The sequence below is a fragment of the Crocodylus siamensis genome, chromosome 1, assembly GCF_052110815.1.
Source record: "Crocodylus siamensis isolate JL-2025a chromosome 1, ASM5211081v1, whole genome shotgun sequence".
In the NCBI taxonomy this organism is placed as follows: Eukaryota; Metazoa; Chordata; order Crocodylia; family Crocodylidae; genus Crocodylus; species Crocodylus siamensis.
The window spans coordinates 137,605,572-137,622,940 of record NC_143395.1 but is presented as its reverse complement, the minus strand read 5'-3'; the positions used below and the strand labels follow the sequence as shown (position 1 = coordinate 137,622,940).

The window sequence follows — 17,369 nt, the reverse complement described above, 5'->3', positions numbered from 1 at the left end:
CCTTCTTTCAAGTTTAGTCAGCTTTGCTGGACTCCTCTCCCCCTCAGACTGGCTTCCTAGGGGATCCTGCCCATGAGTTCCCTGTGTGAGTCCAAATCTACTTTTCTGAAGTCTAGGGTCTTTACCCTGTTGCTCCCTTAAAATTTTGGGAAAGACTGTGTTCAATCTTCATAGTGATTTTTCCTACTGCTTCAGTGAACTTAAATGGAACCCAAAATCCAAAAACTAACTCTGAGGCGAATGTTGGCCTGTCTGAACAAAATATCTGACCTGTTTCTATACAAAGTGAGGTGATCCTCTAAAGAATCAAACGAAATAGTGGAAAATGTGGAACTTTTTCAAATTATGTGGAGCTCTTGGCTGTTCAAAGGCAGGCTGGAAATATCATGAGAACAGACCTATGCACTAGATTTTCTATATTTACCTCTTCCAGACAGTCAAGAAATACCAAGAGAACAGACTTTGCCATTCACTTTCACACTTCCAGCCCTAACCAGCATTGAGAAACTTAAAACTTCGGATTCAAAATAGTTTGGGATTCAATTAATACTCTAGATTTAAACTTCTATTTCTATTTCCTTTCCATTCCTAATTTGTTTGAACCTAGTAACCATACCTCCTTAATCAGTAGCTGAACTAGGAAAAAAAAAGTGGGGAGAAGTGTATCTTTGTGCTCTATTTTCACTCTACTTAACAACTGTATGCTTGGATGCATGTGTGTGGTTCTCATTCCCATACTGCGTACCAATGTGTACCACATGTCATTCAAGAGCCAAACTTTTGGCTTCTCTGAACAACGTATAAACCACTCCACTCTGTGATCCTTATATCTATGCTCACTGCGCAGAGTGCTGTTTGCTGAAGTTTCTTTCCACCTGCTTTTTGACAATAAGGGCTTTGAATTCAATATGCCTTAGACTCACTCTATTAAAACTCAAGGAGCAATCTTAATACAGTTCAACCTGATGCATGCAAGATCTTCTTGGGAAGATTCCCTTCCCCTTCCCTCAGGCTCCTTGTGTCCTGTCATAGGTTCTTGCTAATTGGATACATATGACCCAGCAATGTCTTTGAAAGTCCTTAGAGGATCCAATTCAAGAAACACATTTGGTTTCACACTGAATTTACGAAGTGAAAGTTTTACCAGCTGGAAAGTTCTGAACCAAAGCTGATCTTTCCATAGTGAATGAATTGCATGTTGGATCCAGTCCCTAGTTTCAGCTTTCCTTTTCACATATTCCACCCCTTTACCTTTTGGAAGAGAAGTAGAAATAGTACTTGCTAAATTTTACTGTTTAGGAGTGAATTTATTTTAAACTCTTATTTCTGTTTATAAGTGAGTTAAGTATCTTGCACTTCATTTTCTAGGTAACTGCTTGGTTCCAAGCTGATGTATCTCATTGTGCAATGTCTGCTGAGATGAGCTATAACAGCACTTGGAAGGGTTTGATGGCATCTATCCATAGAACCAGACAAAAGACTTCTGCCAGTGTGCTATATACTAATCAGAATTTTGTTTGTACAGAGACTGATCCAGAGCCCACTAAATTCATTGGGAAGACTTCCATTGATTTCAGTGGGCTTTGCATCAGGTTTTTAAAAGACTTTGTCATATGAAGATGTCAAAACATTTTATATAGGAAAGAAAGTATCATTATCATTAATGAACAGATAGAAAAGCTGATGCATGGGGAAGTGACTGACTTGCCCAAGCCTATTAGCAGCACTGGAAATATAATCCTAGAGTACTTATAGACATTCAGAGAGGCTGCTCTGACATATTGTAATTACAAAGCACTGGAGCAGAATCAAATTAATCTAATTAGCGTGCTCCAGCAGCCTCTGTGTTTCGTGTATCAGCATCCTCGTGCTTCAAAATGGCAGTGGGGGTGCTTTAACTAAAGTTAACTTGACCTGCCCACAATGAAGCCATGTTGACTATCCCTCAGCGTTATGCCTTCTGCCAGTTTCTCACAAATGGACTTCTTGATAATTTTTTCCAAAATTTTACCCAGTATCAAGGTCAAACTAACCGGCCTATAGTTTCCCAGATCCTCCCTCCTTCCCTTCTTAAAGATAGGCACTTCATTGGCCCTTTTTCAGTCTTCTTGGATCTCTGTTGAGCACCATGAGTCTTCAAATACTTTTACCTTTCTATGATTCTAAGATCTGGGAAATAAAAAGGTGTTTTTAAGTATGTTGAAGGAGAGGAAAAAGTAATCTGAGCAATGATTTAGGTTGGGGTGGGCAAAATACAGCATGCACTCTGGATCTGGCCCACCAAACCATTCTATCCAGCCCACAGGGAACATAAAACATTTTATAAATTAATATTTATTTGCTCTTGGCTGCCTGTCAAAGATGACAGAAGCCAGGGGCAGTAAGACCCAGGGGGAGCCATCAGCAGGATGCAGCAGCCCACCCCTGCCCCACCCCCAGCCATTTCCCCACATTGTTCCATTTATGTGGCTCCCAGCTGCACTGCTGAACTGTGGGAGCACAGGTGTGCGCCAGTATCCTGGTGTGTGTGTGGGGGGGGGGGGCAGGGCGTGAGTCCTACATACACACCATACTATACACATGCACCCACACACCCCTCACACTGCCATACACACAGACCTCCACACCCCTTCACATACCCCAGCCACCCACCCCCACACACATAAACCCCACATAAACCCAAGGCCCACCCACACCCCATATATCCACACACACCTACATGCTCCCTCACGCCACACCTATCCATCCCCCACAGACACACCCATGTACTCCCCCACACCCCATATACCCACACACCCACAGCCCCCCACAAACCTATACCCCCCATAATATACTAAGATTTCATTTTAAGCTATTATATACAATCACCTCTATGAACACTACACAAAGGTATATAAACCAGGACAAAAATATTTTTTTTAATCAATTAATTAATGCTTTAGATGTTTGCTTTTTAGAATATAATTTGGTATTTTTCTGGCTCCAAGGTGGCAAAACCCCTTTCTGAAGGGAGTACTTCTGGGGCAAGGGAAGCAACTCCTGGAAGCAACTCCTGGTGACAAAGGTCAGGGGTTAGGGGCAGGACTTTCAGTCAGAAGGTGGTAACCAGGGGGTGGGGCACCTGTCAAGGGGTGGAGCTACCCATGCAGCCCTCTATAGCTTGCCAAAACTCAGTAAGTGGCCCTCCACCCAAGATAATTGCCCGCCCCTGATTTAGGTATTGATAAAATTGTTGATGGTGATTCAAACAAGACAACAGTGTTTAATACATATTTCTATTCTGTGTTTGTATCATGAAGATAGTTTCATAGTTTCTAGGGTTGGAAGGGACCTGAGCAGATTATCGAGTCCAACCCCCTGCCATGGCAGGAAAGAGTAATGGGGTCAAATGACCCCAGCAAGGTGTTCATCTAGCCTCCTCTTAAAGACCCCCAGGGTAGGAGCCAGCACCACTTCTCTTGGAAGTTGGTTCCAGATCCTAGCCACCCTGACCATGAAGTAGTGCCTCCTGATATCTAGCCTGAATCTACCCTCTGCCAGCTTGTGACTGTTATTCCTGGTCACTCCTGGTAGTGCTCAGGGGAACAGGGACTCCCCCAGTGCCTGTTGGTCCCCCCTGACTAGTTTGTAACAGGCCACTAGATCTCCCCTCAGCCTTCTCTTGTGGAGGCTGAACAGGTTCAGGTCCTGTAGCCTGTCCTCGTAGGGTCTGCCCTGCTGCCCCCTGTTCATGTGAGTGGCCCTCCTCTGGACCCTCTCCATGTTGTCCACATCCCTCTTGAAGTGTGGCGCCCAAAACTGGACGCAGTACTCCAACTGAGGCCTGACCAGTGCCGCATAGAGGGGGAGTATCACCTCCTTGGACCTGCTTGAGATGCATCTGTGGATGCATGACAAAGTACGGTTGGCCTTCCTGACTTCATCCCCACACTGCTGGCCCATGCTCATCTTGGTATCAGTGATGATTCAAAGATCTTTTTCTGCCTCTGTACTGACAAGAAGGAAGTTCACCAGCCTGTAGGTATGGTGCCAATTTTTCCTCCCAGGTGCATCACCTTGCACTTGTCGGTGATGAATCCCATCCTATTCTCATCCGCCCACCCCTGTAACCTGTCTAGGTCCAATTGCAGCCTATTCCTCCCTTCTAGTGTGCCCACATCCCCCCACATCTTAGTGTCATCATCAAATTTGAGCAGGGTGCTTTTTTCCCCCTCGTCCAAGTCACCGATGATGTTGAACAGTGCGAGCCCGAGGACTGAGCCCTGGGGGACCCCACTGCCCACATCTCTTTGAGTCAAAAATGACCCATCCACTACCACTGTCTGGGTGTGGCCCTCCAACCAGTTGGCAACCCATTTGACTGTGTGGGTGTCAATGATGTAATCCTTTCCAATCCATTACTTACTGGGGAAGCTGATAACCAATAGCTTCCAGAGATTAATTGTTTTAAATCAGTAGGCCCAGATAACTTGTCCTAAAAGAACTAGGTGAGGATATCTCTGGCCTACTGTATACAAATTTTTATACATTTGGGAATGCCAGCAATATTCCAAAGGCCTGGAAGAATTCTAATGTGGCAATATTTAAAAAGGACAAGCAGATAAGCAGGTAGCCTGGCATGAGTCCTGGATGAAATAATGGAGCGGCTGACACAGGATTCAATTAATAAAGAATTAAAGGATAGGAGCATAATTAATTCAATTTTATGGAAAATAGGCTTTGGCTAACTTCATTCTTCAATGAGATTACAAGTTTTTTTTTGGGGGGTGGGTAAAGTTAACTGAATAGGCTTAATAGAATTTCATAAGGTGTTTTATATTGAGCTGTGTGATGGTATGCCTAAAAACTGAGCAGTGAACAGTATCAGCAGAGCACACATTAAATAGATTAAGAAGAGTCTAACTGACAGAACTCAAACTAGCTGTTACCAGAGAATTGTCTTTGAATGGCAAGGCTGAGACTGGGATTCTACACTGATGGATAGTAGGCCTGATGCTATTCAGTGTCTTAATCAGTTTTATGAAAGTAAATATAAAATCATTGTTTATCACATTTGCAACAGATACTAAGGTCAGCAAGGGAGTAAATAATCACAGAATTACAGAAAATTAGGGCTGGAAGGGACTTCAGGAGGTCATCTTGTCCAACCCTCTGCTCAAAGCAAGGCCATCCCTAACTATATTATTCCAGCCAAGGCTTTGTCTATCCAGGTCTTAAAAACCTCTAAGGATGGAGATTCCACAATCTCTCTTAGTAGCCTGTTCCAGGGCTTTACTACCCTCTTAGTTAAAAAGTATTTTCCTAATACCTAACCTATTAGATATTGACCAGTGCAACCAAGATATTACAACTTGAGACCATTGCTTCTTGTTCTGTCATTTGCCACCACTGAGAACAGTCTTGCTCCATCTTCTTTTGAACCGTCCTTCAGGTAGTGAAGGCTACTATTAAATCCCCCCTCTGTCTTCTCTTCTGCAGACTAAATAAACTCAGTTCCCTCAGGCTCTTCTCATAAGTCATGTGCCCCAGGACCCTAACCATTTTTCTTGCCCTCCACTGAACTGTCTGAAATATGTCCACATCTCTTCTTCTGTAATAGGGGCCGAAAACTGGACACAGTACTCCAGATGCCCAATAGAGAGGAAGAATCAGTTCCTCTGATCCACTGTCGACGTTCCTACTAATGTAGCCCATTATGCTGTTAGCCTTCTTGGCAATGAGGGAACACTATTGGATGCCAACTAAACATTGAGCCACTGATCATTACCCTTTGAGCCTTATAATCCAGCCGGTTTTCTATCTACCTTATAATCCATTCATCCAACCCAGACTTCCTTGGCTTGCTTGTGCAAATGCCGTGGGAGTCTGTATCAAAAACCTTGCTAAAGCCAAGGTATTTCACATCCACTGCTATCCCCACATCCACAAAGCCAGTCATTTTGTCACAGAAGGCAATCAGGTTGGTCAGGCATGACTTGTCCTCAGTGAATCTATGCTGACTGTTCCTAATCACCTTCTTCTTCTCCAAGTGCTTACAAATGGAATCCTTGAGGATCTGCTTCATGATTTTTCCAGGGACTGAGGTGAGGTTGACCAGTCTGTAATTCCCCAGATCTTCCTTCTTCCCTCTCTTAAGGCTGGGCACTATATTTGCCCTTTTCCAATCATCTGAGAACCCTCCCCCAATCACCACAGGTTTTCAAAGATGATGGCCAGCAGCTCTGCAATCACATAAGCCAACTCCCTCAGCACCGTTAGATGCATCGTGTCCAGCCCCATGGACTTGCACATGTCCAGCTTTGCTAAATAGTCCCTAACCTGTTCTTTCACCACTGAAGGCTGCTCACTTCATCTCCAAACTGTGCTGCCAGGTGCAATGATCTGGGAGCTGACCTTGTCTGTGAAGACTGAAGTGAAAAAAGCATTGAGTACTTTGTTGACCTGACATGTGCCAGATCAACACTCGGGATCTCAATATTGCACTGTTACACAGGAGAGCATGATACAAAATTATATACCTACACACAAACTACACAAACACTCTATGGGTTTATACACACATGCCCATACACAAACACGCATTTCTGTGGCTGTGTGTTAACACTAGGGGGTGTTTGGGGTAACGGGTTCAGGGTTGCTTGGGGTCAACGTGCCTCGGGGTTACTCAGGGTCAAGGTGGCAGGGTTATTTGGGGTCACAGTGCCCCAGGGTTACTCAGGGTTACTCAGGGGTGGAAGCGAGGGAAAAAGCCAGGGCTGGAGACAGGAGAGTGGGCGGTGGAGCCAGGGGAGGAAACCCAGGAGGCAGCGAGGAGGAGCGGCAGAGCAAGAGGTAAAGGGGCAGTGTGGCAGAAGTGAGGGGTGGTGAAAGCCACAGTTTAGAGGAGAGCAGAGCCGTGGTTTTGGAGGCCGCAGAGAGGGAGCCAGGATGGCAGAGAGAGAGAGAGAACAAAGGTCAGAGGGGCAGAGAGCAGAGATTGGAGCAGGGCCAGGAGGTCAGTAAGACAAAAACCCAACTCAGGGTTCCAAAGTAACAGTTTTATTAAACAGGCAACACACTACACAGCCCCACAAAGTTATTGGTTCACACACACACACAATGGCAGCAGGAGAGGAATGGCTTAATGGAGAGATTTGAGGCCCAGGTGTGTAGAGAGAGTTCAGGTCCCTTGCTTGAGGGAAGAAGGGAATGGTGATAGCTACCTATCCCAGGCTGAGAGTCAATCCTCGATGGCCAGTCAGGGTCTTCTCTAGCAAGGTGTTGTCCAGAGGGGGGTCGCCGGTAGGGACTCTGTGTGGACAGGTGGTGTGTTGTAGTGCTGGTCCAGATGGTGAGGACGTCCCAAGGAAGTCACACTCTACCACCTGTGTCTCCTATGAGAGGGACACGTCCAGGCAAGGACTGTCCTGCTCAGATGCCTACATGCAGATCCAGGTGTCCTCGTTATCTGGTAGGACATAATGGTGGAGTTGCTGGTTTCTGTAGGGTCTTTGTCTTCCAAATGTTGGGTTCCTGTTGTCTTTCAATTGGTAGGTTTCTGTTGGGGTCCTGGGTGAGTCAATGCAAGGCAATAGTCTAGTCATTGGATTGATGGTCCAGTCGTTGAGTTGATCATTCAGTAGCGGCCTGCTACCATCATAACTCAAGCACCCTAGTTCATTCTCATTCATTTAGGAACCAATTTACATGAGACTGGTTAGACACGAGTCACAATTACAACATAGGTTACATCCAGGCAGAGGACACAAGATGGAGGCTTGACATTCAAAATGGAAACTTGACATTACTTTACAGACATAGGCCTAAATCATATAGATTCAATATAAAACAGTAAAAATAAATACAAACATAATAGGACACTATTTACAATATAAAAGGGGCTTGTTACTATAAGGGAGTATAAGAACTTGGTTTACCAAGTACTACTTATATCACTTATAAGGGATAGATAGGGCAGAAAGAAAGTCAGAAATGGTTGTGGGAGGGGAGGGAATGAATTTTTAATTAAAAAAAAAGAAAAGAAAAACCTGGGGGTTTTGCTACGACTTCAGCCTTTTCCACATCATCCATCACTAGGCTGACTCTCCCATTCAGTAAGGGACCCACAGTTTCCCTGATATTCCTCTTGTTACCGACATAGTTGTATAAACCCTTCTTGTTACCCTTCACATCCCCTTGCTAGCTACAACTTCAATCGGACTTGGCCTTCCTGATTTCATCCCTGTATGCTTGACCAATACTTATATTCCTCCCAGTCATTTGTTCAAGTTTGCGTTTCTTGTAAGCTTTCTTTCTGTGTTTTAGCTCACTGAAGCGTTCCCTGCTAAGCCAAGCTGGTCTTTTGCCATACTTGCTAGTCTTCCTAAACACAGGAATGGTTCATTCCTGAGCCCTCAGTAGGGTTTGTTCAAAGTGCAGTCAGCTCTTCTGGACTTCTTTCCCCCACAGACTGGCCTGACCCAGCTTCTGAATGACCATGTGAGATGCACTCTTTTTCCCAGGTCCAGGCATTAGATGAGCTGGGTCCCTCAGAAGTGGCAGTGAAGCTAAAATCTAAAGATTGGCTTCTCCCCTCCCTTGCCTCCTTCCCCCTCCTTCCCACCACCACAAACATACTTGTATACAACTAGGTCAATGCTATGTAGAAATTGAAATCTTATTTCAATTTTGGCTGCATGGCACTTTTGGCACTTGTGGCTTGGATGAAAATGTACTGGCTGTATGCTAGAGCTATTTTTGTTGCAAAATTAGGCAACCACATCATATGGGCAATTCCCACATGTGCTTATGTACATCTTTAGGCCATTGGGGTCCAAATTTGTATTGGTTTAAAAACAGCAGCTTCTTTGAAAAGTTAGAGTTGTTGCCATCCACAATGAAACTTTCCAGATTCTGATGTCACACCACAGTTTTGTCACCACAATGAAATATCCCCTTTTTATTTTGTTTGCTTGCAGTTGCAGTGAAACTACTTGGCTCCAGCTCATCCATACCCATTGCACTTTCACATTGCAGAGGAGCCTCAAAAAATCTGGAGATTAACTGGTTCAGAGAAGTAGACACTCTGGTAGGTTAAGCTCTTGCCAAACTCTCTTAAACAATTGGTTTCATTCCATCTTGCTTTGCTTTCTGCCGGACTTCAGACTAACATAGCTAACTACCTCTCTCTACTCAAGAACACTGGAGGAAGTGTAGATTAAAGTTTAACTGGTCCAAATCCTATTTGCAGCTGAGGAAAGTGTCATATGAAGCCAACAACAGTATATTCTCTGGGTCAGCTAATCAATGATGAAAGGGATTTTATCAAATAGCTTAAGCATGACAGCTAAGTTTTGCAAAAAATCCAAATAGAAGGGAAAGAGAGGGATAATTCAAGCCTGATCCAGATAAAATGTTTTGCATTTATGAATTTAGCATCCACTGAAGCCTTTTTAAAAAACTTTAAATACTCAGCCACAGCACTGGAAACACAAACAGAAAGCTGTATCTGAACCAGAAAACAAAAGTAATGAATCAGACAGATTTAGATCCTCAAAGGCACCTCCCATCTGACTTAAGTGTCTAAATACCTTTGAGGGTCCGAGCCAAAGTGAAATAGGCTGCTCCTTTTTCACTGCGCAGGTTGAATGAACTATAAAACATAAACCAAACGTTCTACTCATGTAAAAGTATACTAACCAACACTGTACCAATTCAATGTGTTTTTATATTACTCCAGATAACAGGCTGATTCCACTAGCTCAGTGCAAAGCTGCTGAATCAGGCTCTCAGTGTAAATAGCCGTATAGGCACTCTTAGTATGTAACAGAGATAAGGAAAAGTCTTTTCATTTTCCTGCTTTCTGTGAATTTATCTTGACATGTTCCCTTGAGCTAGAGGATGGTTTTGTGTGTGATGTATTATTTAAATGTTGCCATGCTTATTAATATTTTCAAATTGTCCTAAACCCCATGTGCATCATTACATGGGCAAACAATCAACAATCATGCATTTAACAAATTCACTGTAAACCGAGAGGAAGCCTGTTTTTATATTTAGGGATTAGACATGCACACTGCCTCACTGAGCTCACAGCCCCACAATATCAAGAGCCTGCAAAACCGCCTGAGACTGGCCATGCTTCATTTATACAGCTCTGCCTAGCAGATAAACATGTGGTGGTAAAATCAGTGTAAAACATCATGTGGACCTGAAACAAAAGAACAAAAATAAACTACTTGTCAGATGCTTAAATAGCAAAGATTCAAATAATCAGTGCATTCCACCTGCCCCTAACATCCCACAGACCTCATTTAGATTCAGACAAAAAAATCTACACAGAGCCTGGGGGGTTTGGCCGTTCTAACTCGGGGGGATGGATTGGCTCTGATCAAACACCTGCTTTCCTCTGGGACCAAATCCAACCAACTTGCAAAGCATAGCCCAGCCAGATAGAATGGACCCTCTTCTTATAGCAAGCAATGCCATCTATGGAAGAAAAGGAGAGAATTAAAGCAAAATAATGTATATTGTCAATACACACATGGAAAGCTCCAAAAGCAAATCCCCAAATGCAACAGTACTAGCACCATCTCCTCTGCACAATCCACATGAGGAAGCTGGAGGAAAACAAAGGCAGTAACCACTACATCAATTTCCAAATGGTTCCATAGTTCGTGTTGAAGAGAATGACAAAGAAACAAATACCACCCTCTGTTAATTCCAGGTTTTAGAGTCCAAGTCTGTTCTCACATGGATGCAAGTCAAGAGCTCTATTCACTGATATTGGTAACTACCCCAATGTAAAACCAGTGGAAGTGAATTGGGCCATTAGTCAGTATTCCCCATTGAGATTGCCACAGTTTAAACAGTTTTTCTGGACAAGGCTATCATGCCATAAAGCCGCATTTAGAGCATGATGTCTTAATATTGTGTCACCACACTGCCCTGGAACATCACAATGCCTTTAGCCATTGAAGGGAACATTTAATGCCCTGCCACAATGCACAACAGCACTGTCAGGTCTGGGTGGTAGCCAGAGGCTTAAAAGCATCAGTCTCCATTACTGTTTAATTAAGTCTCTATTGTGGATGCTTCACACACTGGGGAACTTCCTCCAATAACAGGAAAATATGTATCTGGCTGGCAAATTTTACCTGGAACCAAGAGGAGGAATTACTGCCTTGGAAATAATAGCTTTAAATCTAACTTTCTGCTTCTCTACATAAGGGCTTAGTATTATTATTTTTGCCCCAGGAAAAGGCTGCTGTTCTCTTTGGAAGGCTGTGGCATTACGCTAATCAGAACAGAACCCAACTTTGAGAGCCCTGACAAGTGAGATCTTGCTCAAGTGTTTTAGCCAAGAATATGTTACAGAGTTACAGGTCCTCCCCCCTTCTCCCCCCCTCCCCCCCGATAAGGTAACATTCATCTGAATGACAGATTTTTTTATAATAACTTGTCTACCTTTGGACCTGGCAGGCCCCATGTCTTGAATTGGACATCTATGGAAGTAACTGGAGGCCATAGGAGCTATGAAACAATGTTGGAGGCTTATCAAAATGGAGAGAAGTGAACAGCAACACCATAGTGGTCCCTCCCTATGTCTGGTATGAAAATGATCAAACCCAGAATTTGGGAGCCTGCCTATTTCAGACTGTCCTGTATTTCCACAGGCATTTAATGAACAGCAGATTTCTCTGGAAAAAGCCTAGAGAAACACCAGCTCTAGAAAGCTTTCCATGCTGGAGTCAAAGACACCTACAGGGTTCTATTTTAAGTATTTCCCCATTGGGCAACCTTGGGCAAGTCATTCACCTGTCTATTCTGGTTTCTCTGTGTGATATATGGCAATAATGAATCCTGCTGCCATGTGCGTGTCGCAATTGTATTTCAAAAGTACGTTCAGATCATCTGATAGATACAAATGCAAATGAACATTAATCTCTCCAGCCTTCTGTCTAGCCCTGTATTTTTCTTGCACTAAAGAAATTTGCATGCAAGCAGGGTTATTGTTTTTGCTAAGGTTGCTCATTTTGTTGACCTAAGTTTTTTTAAAGAATAATGCTGATTTGGGCAATCAATTAAACAGGACTTTTTCCCCCTTTGTCTAAACAGCAGTATTGATTATATACCAATCAGTGCCAATTAAAACAAAGGGCCCGGAAGTTCAGCCTGGCTCAACCCCAGCTGCTACAATCCACGGCAGCCAACCCGTTCCTCATAAAATGTATACTTTCAGAAAGATCCCAATCCCTGCTATTCAAAATTTTCCCCAGCTCCTCAAATCAGTGGCATTGCATAGGGGGTGCACAGGGGTGCACGTGCACTCCCTGAGAGCACTGGTGCACTCCCTGACAGGCAGCATTTGCTGCTTAGGTGATGGGCAGGGGGGGCAGGCAGGAGCACTGGTGCCCCCCCCAAGAGCACTGGCCAGGCAGTGGGGGCACCAGGAAAAGCACAACTGGCACTTCCGGGTGCACCCCTTGCCCTTCCAGGTGCACTGCTGGCACTTCTGGGTTGGCATGCACCCCCGACAAGGGGGACGCCCCCAGTTGGCGCAATCAGTCTCAGGAGGACAGCCCCCCAGTTGCTGACTGGCCGCTGGGGGGGCAAGTGCCCCCCCAACTCAGGAGGCACCAGTTGCCCATGCTCAAAACCTAGCACAAGCCAGGTGGCTGAAGGCCAAGACAGATTTTCTGGTTTAGGCCGGGCTGCCATGACATATGCACACTCTTGTGCTTTCATTGTAAAGCTCTGACCTTTCTGAGGCAGATCAACCTCTTTGAAGATCTCAGTGACACTGTATTGATCTAACTGTAGTTAAGGTGCCCCTGGAACTGCTTATTTGAGCGGTTTCTGACCTGGCTGCATCTGCCTTCCATTACATATGCTCAGTGTTCCCAGTGACTTGTTCTCTAGAAAGATCTCAGGTAAACAACTTGGAGCCTGATTCTGCTCTGTTGACTTCAATCAAAACTTTAATCTTTGAGAACTGTGGAAACACTTCTTGCCTGCATTTCAAGGGTGTTGTGAGAGTCACTTAGACATTGTTTGCAAAGTGCTTTGGGCAGTACTGCAGAAGAACACAATTAGTGTAATGGGAATATGCACACATTGCACTGCCCTCCCTTGTGCACAGTCAGGATGTCTCTGTTATATGTTGACACTCTGACTTCATTTTTCCAAAGTAACCAGTGATGATGGGATCTCAAAACAGAGGCCACTAAAATACCTAGTTCTTTTTGAAAACACAGGGACACGTGGGATTTTGCTTGCCTGCCTGGGCAGTGTGCATGTCAGATGTTCTCAGCATGCGTGTGAAATTAGATTGAATTTATTCAGTCCTAAACAGTCAGCATAAGTATGCAGCCCCTGAAGAGAAGTATCAGTCCAAGTGGTCGCTTATGATGAGAGAATTATTCCCACCATTGTGTTAGAAAGAAAGCAAAAACAGTCACAGACAGGCTAAGTACAGACAGTCAAAAAGCCTGAGGCTGAATCGATCTAATCTTCGCAGGTTAGTCTAAGCTGTATAGATTGAAATGATAAGCGAATGAGCAGACATTCACTTTTGCTTCCAGAAATGCAGCCACATGCCTGCAGTGTCTCAGGCCGGCACAGCCGAGGGGTGCTAGAACACACCTCCTTGTTCAGGTGAAGCAGACAGCTTGGCCTAAAGCTAGCCTGCCCATGGGGGGGGGGGGGAAGAGGGGGGTTGTGGGGAAGGTATAAAGTATCCTGGGATGCTGGGGGACTGTAAGTTAACTTGAATCTTGAGGGGATCTGGGGCAGAAGTTCAATAAACCGATTTAATCTAAATCAGGTGTGTTTGAGCCTACATTCATCCAGGTTTACCTTAAATTGGTTTCAGGCACTTTGAAAGCAGTTTATGTGTGCTGCACTTCTGTTGTATTACAGATTTAAACTGATTTCTGATCATTTATACCTGTTTATGTATCATTTCTGTCCCTAGCCAAATTTCTGAGATTCAGTTTAGAAACTTTCAAATTGTAGTGGCTGATCTGTGCTTGGTTATAAAAATGCTAGCACTGCCCTAATTTTGAGTCTGCTTTCCACACGTATCAAAAACTCCAGTTGAAACCTCCTGGCACTTTTGACTGTTGGCAAGTAGGGCAAGCTCACGTGAATGCAGCTTTACTCCTTCCAAAACTGACGTTGCTAATTCAGCTCTGGACTCTTTCTCCAGAAAAAAAAGGCTTGATTTCTGTAAACAGAAATGCCAAATTATTCTATGAAAATAATATCTGCAGGATTTTCAATCAGCTGAAACCAAAAATAATGGAAATCTAGAAAGGAAGTCTGATTTCTTGACAAAAAAGGTTCAAATTGCTTCAGATAACTATCCTTTTGTGAAATCCTTTGTTAGTACTTAAGTGTGGCCAAGGTTTCACCCAAATCTTGCCAAATTGTTCATTGCTAATGGAAATGTTATGATTTTTGAAGGTTTATTTATTTAGCACCATGCACGCATGGCTATGCTGCTTCAAATTAGTTGGCTAGTATGAACAGAATAGTATATGGCATGTTTGCAGCTGCCACTGCTGGCCATGAGAAGTTTGCACTTTATCCTGCTGTCATTGAAGTCAAAGAATGTCTTTCTCTTGCCTTCAAGCTTATTGAAGGAGTAAGGTGGTTCTCAAGGAGTTAAAACTAGCAAGTTCTGGCCCATCTTATGCAAACAGCTCTGTGGAGAGCATTGTAAAAACCTTATCCCCATTGTGCTATTGCCTGGCAGAGGAACAACATGTAAAAATTCAAAGCCAACAAAAAAAAAATTGCTTGCAAGTGAATTTTAAACTGGCCCTTACTGAGGCCCAGTATAAATAGAGGCTATAAAACAGGCCTTTGGTAACACTCCAGTAAGTTATATAACAAACTGGAAAGATCTAGATTTAATGACAGCAATGGCAAACTCCAAAGACTCAGGTCTGAGTCCAACAAGCCCTCAAGGCTTGAAGGTTTATTCTGACTTTCCAGGGTCTCCCCTTCCTCACTTACTGTTAACCCATCCTCTGCTAAACAGAGTTTTTCCTTTTTCCATACTTCAGTTCTTATGATTCCAGTATCCCTTTACCTAAATCCAATCAAGTGCCCTGACCTTCAGCTCCTTTCTAAACAGCTTCCATGCCTGACAACCACTTTCTCTCCCCTACATAGACCCAGCTCCCAACAACTTGTGGCTGTTAAATATCCCTTCCAAGCCTGGCCAGTTCTGCAGTTCATTTTGTGGGGACAATATCTCCCACCTTCTTCATGTAGGCAAGCATTGGGCTCATACACAACCCTCAACATTGTTCACTGTGGCCAGTACGAGTTCTGTTGACTTCAGTGGACACTGCATCAGGTTGCCAGTGCCTGTTCACAACTACCACTCTATTGCATACAGCATTCACACTCAGAAATTCCAACCCATATCCAAACTCCATTGTGCAATGACATAAGGAGAACCAGTCCCTGCCCAAAAAAGAAAAGAACAAATTAAGGATGGGGGAAAAGGAAGCATTAGCTCCATTGTACACGTGGGAAATGAGACATAGAGATTAATTAAGGGCACAAGTACACAAACAGCTTACCACAAAGTAAGCAAGGGTGGGAACTTATTGCATATCAGCCATCTGCAGTAACTACCTGTGTTTACTCTCTTATCCTGTTGTATGGTAGCAAAGCCCATTTTTATTGATGGGCAAACTACCTTGAATTTAAACCAAGATAAGGGCATACACACAGGCAGTTAGTATGGAATGACTGATATGCAGTAATATCACACCCTAGCTTATTGCACAGTAACTTGCTAGGTAAAGTACCACTGATATATCTGGGTCCATCAGCCAGATGAGCAGTACAGAGCCAGTCCAAGGCCAAATCCCATATTCAAGGGCCAGTTCATGACCCTGATCCACTGTGGGATTGGCTGTGGTTGGTCCATGGGTGTAATTCAGCATGTGGGATTGGTCTGTGAGTGTAATGTGGTGTGTGATCTGTGCGCTGGATGGAGCTGCAGCACGTATGTGTAAACCTGCATTCCAAATCCAGGTCTGGCACAACCCCACATGCCATCCTGACCCCACAAAGCAGATCTGCCAACAGAGTAACCCTGTATGCCAGCACAATCCAGTGAACAGGGATCCCCATGGGCTGAATCCACCCCACAGGCCATAGGTTGAGCACCACTGCCCTATGTGACTTAACAAAGGTCACGTAAGAAGTCTGTGGCTGAGCACCTTCAGAGCTCTGTTCTAGCATCTTAGACACTAGGTATGTCAGATCAGCCTTCTGCTATCCTTTTCTCAATCACAGTTGGAAAAAAGCTCTTCAGACCCCAGGCCTGCACATTTGCTGGTTCATACTGGCTTCTGTAACACAGCAGTAAAGGGCTGTGAATTCCTCTGAGCTGAGAGATGCTATCTAACTTGGTACTCTAATTTTTACCTTTATACAAAAAACAGCAGAGGTGATATTTTTATTTGTTTTGTTTTGCTTTAATAAACAACAGGCCTTTTGTGCCAAGATCTTGTATAACAAGTTCCAGTACAGAGGACATGTTTAGAAAGGCATGTTGATTTTTTAAATAAGGGCCTTTATAATAGCAGGAAAAATATAACCTCAACTATATCAATGCAAAGGCAGGTGGTGCCAACAGCAATAGAGTTTTTATAATATAACCAATATAACTATTTACCAAACGATCGTTATCTCACTTCCCCTGCCATTTCAGCCAGACTACTCAGGAGCAGTCTTCAATGTAATTTTAATTAGAAAAATAAGATTTACTTCACCACTCTGTTACAGCCACTTTACCAAAGGCCAGTCCCATTGGCTTGCTGTAACTGAGTGGTAAATCAGGGCTGTGATATTAAAAGTACAAATTGGCAAATGAGGAAGAACGTTAAATGAAAGTCTTAATAATGCAGACAGTTAACTATTAAAACTACTTACCTCAGGATGTAAGGTATTCCCCATCAAACAAATCTGAAATTTCTCTTTTTATTATAAAAAAGGAGGCAATTATCACCTCTTCACAAGCAGTCTGGGGACAGAAAAAACAAAAATATTAATTGAATAAATTGTCTGTTGCAGGTTATTCACCCAGCTCTATGCTGTTAGGAATCAGAATGTGCCTCATATAAACAACTGAATTCTTTAATTAAGAACTGGATCATACAAGAAAGACTGAAAAGGCTGTTGCAGGAGGCACCCTTGTAGTGAATGGCAATATGCACTGAACGAATAAAATCCAGCATAGAGATACACGTCATCAGAAGAAGCATCCATTGGCTGAATATGATCTGAGGGCAGGTTCAGCTAATTAAATAGCTGCTAAAAGCTTTCAAAATTAATGCTTTAGTGATGTGGCCCACCACAATCTT

General features: G+C 43.6%; 1 long non-coding RNA gene across 1 annotated transcript; it reads right to left on the bottom strand.

Annotated features, from left to right (window-relative positions):
- Positions 1–7,028: 7,028 nt before the first annotated feature.
- LOC149873394 (uncharacterized) lies at positions 7,029–17,165 on the bottom strand. The gene is made up of 3 exons (XR_016439861.1): positions 16,939–17,165; positions 10,288–10,467; positions 7,029–10,189 (listed from the first exon to the last, which is right to left on the bottom strand). It is a non-coding gene; the product is annotated as an uncharacterized LOC149873394 (long non-coding RNA).
- Between the last annotated feature and the right edge of the window lie 204 nt (positions 17,166–17,369).